This window comes from Polyodon spathula, chromosome 13 (genome assembly GCF_017654505.1).
Source record: "Polyodon spathula isolate WHYD16114869_AA chromosome 13, ASM1765450v1, whole genome shotgun sequence".
In the NCBI taxonomy this organism is placed as follows: Eukaryota; Metazoa; Chordata; class Actinopteri; order Acipenseriformes; family Polyodontidae; genus Polyodon; species Polyodon spathula.
In genome coordinates this window covers 23,226,190-23,243,510 of record NC_054546.1, presented here as the reverse complement: position 1 = coordinate 23,243,510, position 17,321 = coordinate 23,226,190, and positions in this window count along the sequence as shown.

Here is a 17,321-nt window from a genome sequence, read left to right as displayed (position 1 = left end):
GCATCTTCAAAGTGGTAGCCATATTGTGTAAATCAAATGATACAAACCCCCAAAAAATCCATTTTAATTCTAGGTTGTAAGGCAACAAAATAGGAAAAATGCCAAGGGGGGTCAATACTTTCGCAAGCCACTGTATATATATATATATATATATATATATATATATATATATATATATATATATTTCAGTGCCTATAGTAAGTATTCACCCCCCTTGAACGTTTTCACAGTATGTTGTGTTACAACCTGAAATATTGGGATTTTTTTCCTTTGATTTACACAACCTACTCAACACTTTGAATAAGCAAGATAATTTTTATTATGAAACAAGTTAATGAAAATATTAAAAAGTAAAATGTCTTGGTTAGATAAGTATTCACACCCCTGAGTCAATACTTGGTAGAACCACCTTTGCAATTACAGCTGTAAGTCTTTTGGGCTAAGTCTCTACCAGGTTTGCACATCTAGATCATGCAGTATTTGTCCATTCTTCTTGGGCTGCTCTAGGACATTCACTTTTTTGTTTGTAAGCCACTCCAGTGTTGCTTTGGCTGTGTGCTTGGGGTCACTGTCCTGCTGAAATGTGAATCTATGCTCTAGTCTTAGGTCTTTTGCATACTGAAGCAGGTTTTCCTCAAGGATTTGCCTATATTTAGCGCCATCAATTTTGCCCTCTACCCTGACAAGCTTCCCAGTCCCTGTTGATGAAAAACATCCCCATAGCATGATGCTGCCACCACCATGCTTCTCAGTAGGGATAGTGTTACCTGGGTGATGTGCTGTTTTGGGTTTGCACCAGATATTACACTTTCCATTTAAGCCAAATAGTTCAACTTTTGTTTTATCGGACGACAGGATCTTTTGCCACATCTTTTCAGAGTCTCCCACATGTCTTTTTGCAAATTCTAAGCTGGATTTTACACAGGCTTTTTTTCAGAAATGGCGTCCTTCTTGCCACTCTTCAATACAGGCCAGATTTGTGGAGTTCCTGAGCTATTGTTGACACATGGACATCCAGGTGTAGGTCTTTCAGAGTTGTCATTGGCCTCTTGGTGGCTTCTCTGACAAATGCCCTTCTTACCTGGCTGCTTAGTTTGGGATGACGGCCTGCTCTAAGCAGATTCTGGGTGGTGCCGTATACCTTCCACTTCTTAATGATTGACTTGACTGTGCTCCAAGGGATAGTCAATGCCTTTGAAGTCTTTTTATACCCCTCCCCTGATCTGTGCCTTTCCATACATTTATCCCAGAGCTGTTTTGAAAGCTCCTTGGTCTTCATGGTAGAATCTTTGCTTTGAATGCACTACCTGTGGGACCTTATAGAGACAGGTATAATTAATCTGAAATCATGTGAACCACTTTTGTTGCACACAGATGGACTCCATTTAACTTACTGTGTGAATTCTGAAGGCAATTGGTTGCACCTGAGCTTATTTAGAAGCGTCGTAGCAAAAGGGGTGAATATTTATCTAAGGAAGACTTTTCAGGTTTTTATTTTTAATTGTTTTGTTTTTTAACTCCCTCATTTTTTACACATTGACAGTGCTGAGTAGGTTGTGTAAATAAAAGGAAAAAGAGAAAATCCTATTTAAATGCATCAAGATTTCAGGTTGTAACACAACAGACTGTGAAAATGTGTCATAGGTGAATAAAATATGTTGAAGTCCACCATTCTGTTCATGTTGAGGTCTGATAATAAACCCCTAAGCGTTACTATATATTATGGACATTACATAAGCAAATGAAATGTTCTTCTTTGGAGTACCACGTTCCTTTTCAAAAATGTGTTTTAATATTAACTTTTTTTTAAAGAAAACAACTGCATTTTCATGCACGTATTCCAGTGCAATGTAGTTTCTTCATTGTAATAAAAAATAAGCTTTTTTTTTAAAGAAAAAAACAACAAAAAAAACAACATTTACATTCAATGTTTGTTTCTTCATAAAAAAAGAATGTTTTCTGGGGAGAGTAAAAAAAAAATTGATTAACTTTGATTCATGTATTAAGGGATACTCTTAAAATAATTCACGATCCAATTCTGGTGTACATTTTTATGGTAAACTGAGCATGATAAGAACATAAGAAAGTTTACAAACGAGAGGAGGCCATTTGGCCCATCTTGCTCGTTTGGTTGTTATTAGCTTATTGATCCCAGAATCTCATCAAGCAGCTTCTTGAAGAATCCTAGGGTGTCAGATTCGACAACATTACTGGGGAGTTAATTACAAACCCTCACAATTCTCTGTGTAAAAAAGTGCCTCCTATTTTCTGTTCTGAATGCCCCTTTGTCTAATCTCCATTTGTGACCCCTGGTCCTTGTTTCTTTTTTCAGGTCGAAAAAGACTCTTGAGCCGACATTGTCCTTTTAGAATTTTGAAGGTTTGAATTAGGTCGCCGCATAGTCTTCTTTGTTCAAGACTCAATAGATTAAATTATTTTAGCCTGTCTGCATATTATATGCCTTTTAAACCCGGAATAATTCTGGTCGCTATTCTTTGCACTTTTTCTAGAGCAGCAATATCCTTTTTGTAGTGAGGTGACCAGAACTGAACACAATATTCAAGAAGAGGTCTTACTAATGCATTGTACAGTTCTAACATTACTTCCCTTGATTTAAATTCAACACTTTTCACAATATATCCGAGCATCTTGCTGGCCTTTTTTATGGCTTCCCCACATTGCCTAGATGAAGACAGTCAACAAAAACTCCTAGGTCTTTTTCATATATTCCTTCTTCAATTTCAGTATCTCCAATATGATATTTATAATGCACATTTTTATTTCCTGTCTGCAGTACCTTACACTTTTCTCTATTAAATGTCATTTGCCATGTGTCTGCCCAGTTCTGAATCTTGTCTAGATCATTTTGAATGACCTTTGCTGCTGCAACAGTGTTTGCCTCTCCTCCTACTTTTGTGTCATCTGCAAATTTAACAAGTTTGCTTACTATACCAGAATCTAAATCATTAATGTAGATTAGGAATAGCAGAGGACCTAATACTGATCCCTGTGGTACTCCACTGGTTACCTCCATTATGAGGTTTTTCCTCTAATCAGTACTTTCTGTTTTCTACATGTTAACCACTCCCTAATCCATGTACATGTGTTTCCTTGAATCCCAGCTGCATTCAGTTTGAGAATTAATCTTTTATGCAGGACTTTGTCAAAAGCTTTCTGGAAATCTTAATAAACCATGTCATATGCTTTGCAATTATCCATTATCGATGTTGCATCCTCAAAAAAATCAAGGAGGTAGTTAGACACGATCTCCCTTTCCTAAAACCATGTTGACTGTCTCCCAGGACCCTGTTACCATATAGGTAATTTTCCATTTTGGATCTTATTATAGTTTCCATAAGTTTGCATATAATAGAAGTCAGGCTTACTGGTCTGTAGTTACCTGGTTCAGTTTTGTTTCCCTTTTTGTGGATCGGTATTACGTTTGCAATTTTCCAGTCTGTCGGTACCACCCCTGTGTCAAGAGACTGCTGCATGATCTTGGTTAGCGGTTTGTAAATTACTTCTTTCATTTCTTTGAGTACTATTGGGAGGATCTCATCTGGCCCAGGGGATTTGTTTATTTTAAGAGCTCCTAGTCCTTTAACACTTCTGCCTTGGTTATGTTAAAGTTATTTAAAACTGGATAGGAACAGGTTGACTTGTGGGGCATTGTCACAAAATACAGCCAGAGTGGGGGACGTTAGACCTGAAACAGGAACCAGGAAATAAACGACAGCGAGGTGGTGTTTGGTGGAGCTGAGCGAATGGTCTCGCTCAGCATTTAATAGTTAAACACAACAGAAAATAAAAGGCTGCAAAGACAAACAAGACACAGGACATGGCACTTGTAGCCAAAATAAACAGACAAACAAAATGGACTAACACTAAACAAACACGGTGAGCTGATATTTTACTTATTATTACTCTTATTATTATTATTTATTATTACTTATTATTATTACCTCCATCTCCAATCCTATTCTCCACTCACTGAACACACAACATACAACACAAAATAGACACAGGGGCGGGCACTTTGCCACATATACCCCCCTTGTACAAAGCACACATGGCCTCAATGGCCACCTCCCCCCTTAAAATCCCAAAAGTCTCCCCCTGATGGTGATGGAGGCAGAGGCAGCTCCAGCTCCTTGTGATGGTGGGGGAAGTGATACCAGCAAGCATTCATCCTCTGCTGGTGGGGGAAGAGATACCAGCAGGCATTCATCCTCTGCTGGTGGGCGAGGACCAAGCATGCATTCACCCTCTGCTGGTAGACGGGGACCCAGCAGGTATTCACCCTCTGCTGGTGGAGGTGGCAGAGGCAGAAGCAGTTCCAGCTGCTCTGCTCCTGCCGGTGGAGGTGGCGGAGGCATGTAGTCTCCTGGCGGCGGAGGTGGGAACGGCGTGAAGTCTCCTGGCAGCGGAGGTGGGAGCGATGTGCTGTCTACCCTTATTACAGGGGACTGGTGCGGCTCTCCCTCATTTGCAGGGGACTGGTGCAGCTCTCCCTCACTTGCAGGGGACTGGTGCGGCTCTCCCTCACTCGCAGGGGACTGGTGCAGCTCTCCCTCACTTGCAGGGGACTGGTGCAGCTCTCCCTCACTTGCAGGGGACTGGTGCAGCTCTCCCTCACTTGCAGGGGACTGGTGCAGCTCTCCCTCACTCTGGCGCTGGCGACAGCAGCAACGGCTCCTCTCCCTCTGGTGCTGGAGATGGCTCCTCTCCCTCTGGCATTGGAAGCAAAACCAGCAGGCATTCTTCCTCTGCTGGTGGAGATGGGAGCTGCAAGTCTTCTCCCTTCAGCCCAATGAGGATGCAGGTAGGCGTGGCTCCTCCCACTTGGAATTCAACCTGCTGGGGCAGTCCGATATCGGCAGCCAAGTAATTGAATTTGGGATGTAGCCTAAAAAAAGTGGCAGTCTATATGTAAAACTGTGGTTCAATTACATTAGAGATAAACTAATGTATCTTGAACAAAACTGCAATAGTGCAATTAAAATAAATCACCCGAACGATTATAGAATATGTTATTTGAAATAAAATAAAATGCTATTTGAAATAAAATAGTACATCACAACAGAAAGCAAATTGTTACATTCCTGCATAACATGACCATTTATATGAAGTATTAGCAGGGATGGAAATAATACTCCAGTTGAACAGCAGTTTCACCCATTCCAGATTTTACTTCAAGCTTGATTAACCACAGTTTGTATTGATAATGAGCTCAGGTGTGTCTTATTATTAAACTCACAGTGAAACCAGGAATGGATCACACTGCTGTGCAACGGGAGTCTTATTTCAATCCCTTTGATTTTCAATGGTTTGGCAGAGCATATGCCTCGGCCACGTCGTGAAGTATTCCATGGCAACCAACACAAAGCAGCTTCCTCTCTTGGAGCGGGGAAAGGGGCCCACCGCGTCGACCCAAACCCACTCCATAGGACTGCCAACAGAAAACTGCTGGAGGGGAGCCCTGGACTGATCCACTGGTCCCTTCTTAGCAGTGCAGCTGTCACAACGGCGGTAAAAGCCCTGTTGGGGTCGCCGCAATGTTTTGTTGACTCCAGAGTGGCCCGTACCAGGGGTGCCATGGTGCGCCTGCAGCTTGGTGGTCTGAATGCCCCAGGGCAGGATCACTTGCCAGTGAGACTGCTGTCCTGTTGGAGCCTCCCATCGGCACTGCAGCACTCTGCCATTCCGTTGCCTCGGTAATGGTCAGCTTCCTTCCATTGGAAACTACACTTGTCCGGGTTCAGCTTCAGCCGAGGCACCATGACTACTGAGGCCGTCAAAGGGCTTTCAGAAGGCACTGCCAAGCCAGCGTCCACCATTCCCCACAGAATCTTTTCTGCCTCCGGTTGCTGAGCAAGCGGCATCCAACGAGGTCGTAGATTTATCAGCACGGCATCTGCTGTGTCGATATTGTGCTGGACCAGGTGAGTCTGCCCCACTTGCTCAGCTTTGGTGACGAAGCTGTGGCAGAAGCGCATCAACAGCTCCTGCATCCGGCTTCATTGCTCCAGTCAAAGCCCCTGACAATTGTATTGCCACACTGCAGTTGCTGTCTCACACGTCACTTTTCTCCCCTCTTTGGAGCCTAGGAACAGGTGGCGGCAGCTGGCTGGACTCAGTGGTGGCGACGACCGGTGACAGGAATTTGGCAGGAGGCTGCTTATGTCAAGGGGGGGAAGTCGGGGTACACTTTTCCCAGGGCAATCGTCGGGCCACCGCTTTCTCTTTTGCTGAAAACAGCCGGAGCCGGAACAGGGATCAGCCGCAGTTGCAAGAATACAAGAGTCCTGGACTGGGGCAATCCACATGGGGTGCTTTAGCAACTGCCCCCCAATGTGGATCATCACTGTTCCTTTTCCCTCCTTCAGCACCAGCTCCCCTATAACTGTCTGTACCCGGGCAGTGGTTCCCTCAATCAGCCATGGTCTACATTGATGCCTTTTCAAGACGTCTGACCGCACAATGGTTACTGTTGAACCGGTATCCACCAAGGCGGTGCAGGCCACTCCTTCCACAGAGACCATAATGTGGCAATGTTCGTCCATGGTGGTCCTCCCGACCACCATCACCGAGGGACCCTGCTCCGCTCTGACAGGTATTTCCTGATGCCGGCTGATGGTTGCTGGCGTTCAAAGCATGGCGACTCTCTGGACACTCAACATGCCAATGGCCAGGCTGTCCACATCTCCAGCTCAAGAGGGGTGGTCGCAGATTGACTCACAAGCTTTGGGTCACTACCGCCCAGAGAAGAGCGACAACCTCAGGGAGCCAATCAGACGGCCGCTCACATGGCACAGCCTCCTTTATCTCTAGCTGCGCTGTACGGACTCGTGGACTCAGCCATTGAGCTGGGTTTATTGCGCATACATCCACTGCAGGCGTGGCTCAATGCGTTTCACTTACATCCAAAGCGTGACAGGCACCGTCGGCTGACAGTGTGTCTTGCATATTCAGTGGCTCTGCGCTGGTGGAGGATTCCCTCTCACCTGCACCACGGAGTCCGAATGGGAATGGTCTACAACCACAGGGTGGTGACGACGGATGCCTCCAACTCAGGTTGGGGCACAATCTGTGAAGGCAGAGGAGTCAGCTGACCCTGGTCAGGTCGTTGGACTTCCCTGCATATCAACATGCTGGAGTTGCAGGTGGTGTTCCTTGCCCTCCAGCACTTCCTACCCGTAGTGTGGAACAAGCATATGCTGATCTGCATGGACAACACATCAGTGGGGTTTAATCGCCTAACCTTCAGGCTCCTGATTTGGGAGGAACGGAACCTGCTGTCCCTTCGGGCGATGCATGTTCCGGGGCGTGGAGAATCGGGCAGTGGACCTCCTCCCAAGGGAGGGCCCGCATCCGTCGGAGTGGCGGCTCCACCCTCAGGTGGTGGAGTGCGTTTGGGAATGGTTCGGGAAGGCGCAGGTCGAGCTCTTCGTCTCGACAGAGATGACTCATTGCCCCTTATGGAACTCCCTCCATCGCTGCGGTGGCTCACTCGGCATCGATGCCCTAGCCCACGCATGGTCCAGAGCGCTCCTTTACGCATTCCCGCCTCTGCCCTTACTCCCGGCCTTTCTCGAAAAGGTCCCATCAGAGAAGGCGTCAGTTCTCCTAGTGACCCCCAGGTGGCCCAGGAGAATCTGGTTCTCAACCTGTGCCAGCTATTGAACGGCCCACCCTGGGAGATCCCACTTTGCCGGGCACGCTTTGGCACCCGGAGCTGGGCAGGCTCCAGTTATGGGTCTGGCACCTGAAACCGCTGGTCAGCCTTATGGCTGTCAGACACGGTTGTGGGTACTCGGCAGAATGCTAGGGCGCATTCCACTAGGTCGCTGTACACCTATAAGTGCAAATATTTTCAAGATTGGTGCTGTACTATGGTCATGATCCAATCTCTTGTCCCATGCCTGTCATTGCAGTTTCTGCAAGATCTGCTTGAGTCTGGTAGATCACCTTCTACACTGAAGGTATACCTAGTGGCTATTTCTGCTTGCCATGCCCCCGTTGACTCAATGTCCCCGGCAGCGCATTTTCTGGCTACCTGTTTTCTCCGAGGCGCTCGGTGGTTGCCCCCTCCTAAGAGGCCTACTCTCCCTGAATGGAGCCTTGAGATTGTACTAGAGGCTCTAACACAGGCTCCTTTTGAGCCTATATACTTCATTGAGTTGAAGTATCTGTCCATGAAGACAGCCTTCCTCTTGGCTATCACCTCCAGAAAGCGGGTTAGTGAGCTGCAGGCATTGTCTGTGCATAACTCCTGCATGCGTATTTGGGATGATGGTAGCAGAGTGTCACTGTGTGCAAACCCTACATTTCTCTCCAAGGTGGTTTCAGCCTTCCATGTGAATCAGTCTGTGGAACTGGAATCCTTTCATCCTCCACCGTTTGCTTCGGTGGAGGATAGGAAGTTGAACTTTCTCTGCCTAGTTTGGGCATTGAGATGTTATGTGGATAGTACGAGAGTGCTACATAAGTCTGACCAGCTCTTCGTCTGCCATGGGGACACAGACCCTGGGCAGCCCCTTTCAAAGAAGTGACTGTCGCAGTGGATTGCGGACACACTCAACTGTGTATGATGGTACTGGCTTACCCCTGAGATCTGTGATGTGGCTAGCTTTTTCCAGGTTCTAACTCCTAAATGTGATAGATCCCTCATTTCCTTCAATGGCCACAAGGGTCCTTGAGGTTGCACTCTGGCACCACTGACCGTGGTCAGGCAGGGCTAAGGCATCCCTCATTTGCTGTCGTTTTTCTCTCCCTCGCGACAGCTCTGATACTCGTTTTCCCATAACAATGTTTTGGTGGCCATCTTCGAATTGAAAGGGAACGTTAGTTTACCTACCGTAAACCTGGTTCCCTGAAAGAGAAGATGGCCACCAACTGCGAGGTCGCGTCAGTCGTCATCACGGTTTCATCGTGAAAAGAAAGCAAGTCTCCCCTGCATGACGGTTATGTACCCTCGATAGGTGGGACCGAGGACGTCACCGAGGGGAGAGGGCCTATCTGCAGCTTTGATAGAGAGAGCTCAGTGACACCTACCTTTAGGCAGGCGTATATCCCATAACAATGTTTTGGTGGCCATCTTTTCTTTCAGGGAACCAGGTTTATGGTAGGTAAACTAACGTTAGTAATGCAGCAACAGCTTTTTCAGAAAGTGAAAAAAGAGTCAGAGGCAGCCGTTTTGGCAAGTTATGTGGTGAGTGAAATAATTGCTAAGTCTGGGAAGCCGTTCACTGATGGTGAATTTATCAAAGTGTCTGAGATCATATGTCCCGACAGGAGAAATGTTTTTAGCAATAGTAGCCTGTCTGCAAATACATTAGCAGATTGTGTCACTGAGCTTTCTAAAGATCTTGAGGAAAGGCAAAGCATTCAGTGCATACTCTATCGCGCTTGATGAGAGCACCGATTTGTTTGATAGTGTGCAGCTGGCGATATTTGTGAGAGGTGTTGATGATAACTTTCAAGTCATGGAAGAACTGCTAAGCTTGTCTATAATGCATGGTAGTACAGCAAGTGAGATCTTTCAAAACCTAAAAGACACACTAGAACACATTGATCTGTAGTCGCATTCTTTAGCAGGCTGTTGTGTGAAATTTAATTACTTTAAATTTAAAAGGAAGTTGATGTGGAAGTAAATAAGACAATTACTTCACAGAGTAATTTTAAAAGGTCCTTTATTATTTCACACACACACACACACACACACACACACACACACACACACACACACACACACACACGCAGTTACATACACAGATGCTATACTGCGAATAACGATATCCCTAACGGGACACAACCCAACAAGGTTACATACAAAGATTATATTAATCACAGATCAATACAATCCATGAGACGCAACTGAACTAATTCTTACCCTTCCAAGCGGATCAGGAGAGCCCTTCGACCCTGGTAAGAGAAAGCAGCTGTCTCCAAGAAATTACCGAGCAGGACTGAATGCTAATCCTCACGGCTGACTCTCATCAGAGCAGGAGAGAACCCCGTCCTTTATAACTTACCAAGTTAGGCTTTTGCATGCGAGAGAGTAATTGGCCAGATCACTCCCTCGAGGCTCGGCCCTCTGAATAAACCATTCCTTTCCCTAGAACATTCTAACCAAAACAAGTTATATAAATGTGACAAAAACAAGTTATATAAGATATGGGGTTATTATAGGACAAGGGCAAAGATGAACTCGAACGCATTTCTAGAACTTTCTAGAACACACTTTTTTTTATTACAGCAGGCTTAACAACATATGGAGCCCAGCAATGATTGGGAAAACGGACTGGTTGGTAGCGCTTGTGAAAAAAGATGGAAGTACAAAATGCAGATCAACCAGTAGCATTACACTGCATCATTCACCAGCAGGCACTGTGCAGTAAATCTTTGAAGCTCGACAATGTCCTGTCTGTTGTTGCGAAATGTGTGAACTACATTCGCTCCAGGGGCTTGCAACAGTGACAGTTTTGTGCTTTCTTGGAGGAAATTGAATCTAAATATGGTGACTTGCTGTACTTCAAAGAGTTCATTGACTGAACAGGGGCACTGTTTTAAAGAGATTATTTGAGTTAGAACATAGGTAAAAAGGTTCACAGAGGAGATTAATATGCCCCTGCCAGAGTTTGAAGACACAAAAGGGATGATGGATCTTGCTTTCCTTCTTGGTGTCACTCAAGAGTTAAATAACCTAAACCTGAAGCTACAAGGTCCTGGTCAGCTTGTGACAACAGTGTTTGAAACTGAAACAGTCTCAGAGTAATTTCACTCAATTACCATCATGCAAATCACTTCTAGAAGAGCTGAGCACTGAAATGCAGTTTGGTGGTTCTGAATACGCTGCTACCTGCTTTTGGAAGAATTTGATCAGCAGTTTGCAGATTTCAGAAAGCAAAGAGTAAGCTTACAGTTGTTTGCTGATCCATTTTCAGTTGATGTGGAAACAGTGTTTTACAGATGGAGCTTACTGATCTTCAATGCAACACATCTCTGAAGAATTATTTCAAGGAAACCCAAGGAGATGTCACACAGTTCTTCAAAGAGCTGCCACCATCTTTCCCACAACTTTGCAAAAGCTTTATAAAAACCAGGGCTATATTTGGCAGCACATACATTTGTGAGAAACTTCTTCACTATGAATATAAACAAGTCAAAGTACAGAACAGAATTATTTGATGCACACCTTGTTACAATCAAAAAGGTTTTAACTGCTCAGTCACTGAGGCCAAACATCAACAGACTCACAGAACTGAAGAGTTGCCAGGTAAATTGTAAATAAGTTCCATGACAGTTCAGTTTAATAATTCATGAAAGTTTTTTTTTCATGAATGTTTAATACTTTTTTTTTTTTTTTTAAACCAATACCATTTTCCCTGACGTCATTGGCCCTCCTGGAGGATTTCAGGATTGACATTGGCCCTCATGTAAATTGAGTTTGAGACCCCTGTTTTAGTGGTTATTTCCATTATGATTAGTGAAAATCTGCTCAGAATCTGCACTGATTATTGTGTGTGGAGTTGAGTGGCGTCACACAGCCCTCGAAAAATGCGCATCTCTGTGATTCTTTGCATAACTGTGCAGATCTGTGCAGAACTGCAGACATCTGTGCTATAAGAACACAATTGGTGACTTGTCACAAGACCCAGGGAGAGTGGCCTGAAACTCGGCATAACACCATGTGACAGAAATACAATGATTCTTGGTAGTTCCTGTGAGGGTGCTAAGCAGCGAGAACAGAGTTCCCTGGACGGGCTGGCCTGACAGTTCTTTTCCAGAGTTCAAGGGAAGTCAGACATCTAGAAAGGGGGCGGGAATCCATTGCATTAACACATTGACCTGGAAGGGAATCGAAATGGCAGCCGCAGATTAGAGAAGCGGTTGCACTCATTTGCTAAGGGGTCATTTGTGATGACATAAAAGGGGCCAAAGAAACACAATCTGTTCCTTCCCATTGGTTTGTGTTTTGAATCTAAAAGGATTGTGAGTGACCCCATATCATGCATGTTTTGTTTGTTTGTTTTTAATTTGTCTTGTTTGTGAATTACTAGACAGATAACACTTTTCTGGAGCTGTACCATGGATCAGCACAAAGCCTGAACAGCACTTCACCACTGTCACGAAATAAACTTGTATCATCCACCACGAGCACTACTGCAAGCACCCAGGACTGGTGACCATGTTGGTATTATTGTGGGGCAGATATTGTGTTTATTATTTGGGACTGTAACCCATTGTTATTTACTCCATGCAATACTGACAAGTTAGGGTTCAAAACCTGCCTTGTGTATATGCACGTTAAAGTATCATTAATAGTAAATGCTTGTAAATTAAATAGGACATTTAAGTGATTAAGGACAAAAATGCATGCATTTGACCAAGGGTGTTTGGTGAGTGGATAACAGGATAGGAGACGGAGATAGTAATTGTAGTTATAATAAGAATAGTAAAATATCTGCTCACCGTATTTTTGTTTAGTATTAGTCCGTTTTGTTTGTCTCTTTGTTTTGGCGACGTGTACTGTGTTTCTTTTTGTTTGTACAACCTTTTTATTTTCTGTTCTGTTTATTAAATGCTGAGCGAAACATTCGCTCAGCTCCACCAAACCACACCTCTCTGTCGTTCATTCCTTTTCCTGGTGCTGACGCCACCCACTTCGGCCGTCTTCGTGACAGTCACCTACCAACCCTGACCTCTACCTCTGTGAACGGTACACAGGTATTGAATTTTATTCTTACACTTCACCTAAGAATGTTGAAAACTACATGTTAAAAGTCGAATGGTGCTTTTGATCGATTTGGTTTTGACTCGCCAATAAACCTCAAACACGTAAAGTGTCCGTGCTGTATACATAGTGTGGCAAAGTACCCTGCCCCTGGGCTATTTATTTGTGTTGTATGTGTTAATGTTGGTGTATAGTCATTGGTACACCGGATATAAGTGGGTCTGTGTAACATGAGTGTTTAAAATGTATATTTTTATTTAGGCACAAGGATTGCACAGCACTTCACGTGAAATTTAGTAATATGTGAGCACAGGGAATTGCACTTATTAATTCACATACAGTTGCACCGAGACTTCAATTGAATGATTGATTAGCAATCGAGTTTCGATACAGCTGCATAAAAGCAGCATTTTTTCACTCACACGGGGTTGTGTTTGATGAGTTGAGAACGGGATTGGAGACAAAGGTAACAACAATAAGAAGAATAGTCAGTTCAAATATCAGCTCACCATGTTTGTCTGTGTAGTCCATTTTGTTTATCTCTTTATTTGGTGAAAGTGCCATGTCCTGTGTTTTGTTTGTCTTACAACCTTTTATTTTCTGTCTGTTTCATTAGTAAATGCTGAGCGAAACCAATAGCTCAGCTTCACCAAACTCCACCTATCTGTTGTTTAATTGTTGGTTCCCGGTTCTGTCACCCACTACAGCCATCTTCATGCCACGTGGTGTCATCGTGGGATTATCAGTGCCTCCTAGACGCAGACCAGAGCAGGAACCGCAGTTTTTTTGGGAAAAAAATGGAAGGCTGGAGAGACAGTTGCACTGACCTAGAGGAGCTCCTCGGCAGTCTGGAGGACCAAGGTTGGTGCTTCGCCTGCGGGGTGTATGGGCACATGATGGTTGTCTGCCCCTTCCAGGAAGAGTAAGAGGAACCAGCCAAAGAGAGGAAGGTGGGGAGAAGGAGCAGGAAGAGAAGGGGGAGAGGAACGCAACAGCTGCAACAGCAAGAGTAGGTCGGGGACGATGGCTTGAAGGTTTTTTTTAAGTACCTTGTGGCGGAGTTGTGCCCTGTCTGTGGGGTATATGGTCACACGTTGGTCCTATGCCCCACGCAATATGCAGAGGGGGAACTAATGCCCAAGTGGGAGGAGCCTGTGCGTCCAGCACCCAGACAGTGGGACCATAAGAACATAAGAACATAAGAAAGTTTACAAACGAAAGGAGGCCATTTGGCCCATCTTGCTCGTTTGGTTGTTAGTAGCTTATTGATCCCAAAATCTCATCAAGCAGCTTCTTGAAGGATCCCAGGGTGTCAGCTTCAACAACATTACTGGGGAGTTGATTCCAGACCCTCACAATTCTCTGTGTAAAAAAGTGCCTCTTATTTTCTGTTCTGAATGCCCCTTTGTCTAATCTCCATTTGTAACCCCTGGTCCTTGTTTCTTTTTTCAGGCTGAAAAAGTCCCTTGGGTGGACTCTGTCAATACCTTTTAGAATTTTGAATGCTTGAATTAGGTCGCCACATAGTCTTCTTTGTTCAAGACTGAACAGATTCAATTCTTTTAGCCTGTCTGCATATGACATGCCTTTTAAGCCCGGAATAATTCTGGTCGCTCTTCTTTGCACTCTTTCTAGAGCAGCAATATCTTTTTTATAGCAAGGTGACCAGAACTGCACACAATATTCAAGATGAGGTCTTACTAGCACATTGTACAGTTTTAACATTACTTCCCTTGATTTAAATTCAACAATTTTCACAATGAATCTGAGCATCTTCTTAGCCTTTTTTATAGCTTCCCCACATTGTCTAGATGAAGACATTTCTGAGTCAACAAAAACTCCTAGGTCTTTTTCATAGATTCCTTCTCCAATTTCAGTATCTCCCATATGATATTTATAATGTACATTTTTATTTCCTGCGTGCAGTACCTTACACTTTTCTCTATTAAATGTCATTTGCCATATGTCTGCCCAGTTCTGAATCTTGTCTAGATCATTTTGAATGACCTTTGCTGCTGCAACAGTGTTTGCCACTCCTCCTACTTTTGTGTCGTCTGCAAATTTAACAAGTTTGCTTACTATACCAGAATCTAAATTATTAATGTAGATTAGGAATAGCAGAGGATCTAATACTGATCCCTGTGGTACACCACTGGTTACCACACTCCATTCTGAGGTTTTTCCTCTAATAAGTACTTTCTGTTTTCTACATGTTAACCACTCCCTAATCCATGTACATGCGTTTCCTTGAATCCCAACTGCGTTCAGTTTGAGAATTAATCTTTTGTGCGGGACTTTATCAAAAGCTTTCTGAAAATCTAAATAAACTATGTCATATGCTTTGCAATTATCCATTATCGATGTTGCATCCACAAAAAAATCAAGGAGGTTAGTTAGACACGATCTCCCTTTCCGAAAACAATGTTGACTGTCTCCCAGGACCCTGTTACCATATAGGTAATTTTCCATTTTGGATCTTATTATAGTTTCCATAAGTTTGCATATAATAGAAGTCAGGCTTACTGGTCTGTAGTTACCTGGTTCAGTTTTGTTTCCCTTTTTGTGGATCGGTATTACGTTTGCAATTTTCCAGTCTGTCGGTACCACCCCTGTGTCAAGAGACTGCTGCATGATCTTGGTTAGCGGTTTGTAAATTACTTCTTTCATTTCTTTGAGTACTACTGGGAGGATCTCATCCGGCCCAGGGGATTTGTTTATTTTAAGAGCTCCTAGTCCCTTTAACACTTCTGCCTCAGTTATGCTAAAGTTATTTAAAACTGGATAGGAACTGGATGACATGTGGGGCATGTTGTCAGTATCTTCCTTTGTAAAAACTTGTGAAAAGTAATCATTTAACATATTTGCTATTTTTTTTTCTTCATCTACGATTTTGCCATTTGTATCTCTTAAACATTTAATCTCCTCTTTGAATGTTCGCTTGCTGTTGTAATATTGGAAAAAACATTTTGGAATTGGTTTTAGCTCCCTTAGTAATGTTCATTTCTATTTCTCTCTTGGCCTTTCTAACTTCCTTTTTGACTTGAGTTTGCAGTTCCGTGTACTCTTTCTGCATACTTTCTTTTTGGTCCTTTTTTAATGCTCTGTAAAGTGCCTTTTTTCGCTGAATATTTTTTTTAATTGATCTATTAAACCATTTTGGCAATTTAGTTTTACATTTAGATTTGTCTACTTTAGGGATATAATTGTTTTGCGCCTCTAGTACTACATTTTTGAAGAACAACCATCCTTCTTCTGTGGGTGTTTTCTCTATTTTACTCCAATCTACTTCTGTTAGTCTCTGTTTCATACCTTCATAGTTTGCTTTTCTAAAATTGTAAACTTTAGCTTTAGTCATTACTTTTGGGGTTTTAAAAAACACTTCAAAATGAGACCATGTTGTGGTCTGAGTTTGCCATTGGTTCTCCGACCTCTGTTTTAGTTATTCTATCTTCGTTATTTGAAATGACTAAATCAAGGCATGCCTCCCCACTAGTCGGTGCCTTGAGAAATTGTGTTAGGAAGCAGTCATTTGTCATTTCCACCATTTCAATTTCATCCTTCCTGCTACCCATCGGATTTTCCCATTTTATATGGGAGAAGTTGAAATCCCCCATTAGTATGGCTTCTCCTTTGCTACACGCATTTCTAATGTTATTGTATAACAGATTATTGTGCTCACCGTCTGAATCTGGAGGTCTATAGCATGCTCCTATTATTATGCCCTTTGAATTTTTGTCCGTTATTCTGACCCATATTGATTCGGTTTTATTTTCTTTGTCCAGGTTTAACACCTGGGTTTCAAGACTGTTTCTTATGTATAGCACTACCCCTCCGCTTCTGTCCTGCCTGTCTTTCCTATACAGTGTATACCCACAAATATTATATTCGTCCCCATCACTCTCAGACAACCAAGTTTCTGTAACACCTATCACATCATAGTTACCTGTTAGTGCAGTAGCTTCAAGTTCTAGAATTTTGTTTCTGATACTTCTAGCATTTAGATAAATACATTTAATGGTTGTCTTACCTGAGTTGTTGTTCTTGTTTTGATGCGGTCTCCCTTCTGTTTTTTTTGTTGATTTCTCCCCCCTTCCTTTCTAGTTTAAATGCTTCTGAACCTGCCCGAGGATCTTTTCTCCAAGTAGACTGATTCCCTTTTTATTTAAGTGCAGTCCATCCCATCTATACAGATAGTCCTCGTTGTAGAATGTGGTCCAATGATCAAGATAGGTGAAGCCTTCCCGTGTGCACCACATTTTCAGCCATGCGTTTTGATTAATTATTTCCAGCTGTCCATATGGTCCTTTGCAAGGTGCCGGTAGTATACCAGAAAATACCACAGTTTTGGTTTTCTCTTTTAATTTCCTTCCTAGCTCTCTGAATTTGTTTTGCAGGGATTTTGGTCTGTCTCTTCCAATGTTGTTTGTACCGATGTGGACGACTACTACCGGGTCGTCTCCTGTTCGTTCTAGGAGCCTGTCCACGTTCTCAGTGATGTGCTTGACCGAGGCTCCTGAAAGGCAGCACACTGTTGTAGTAAGGGAGTCCAAACTGCGAATTGAACTTGCTGTGTTTCTCAATATGG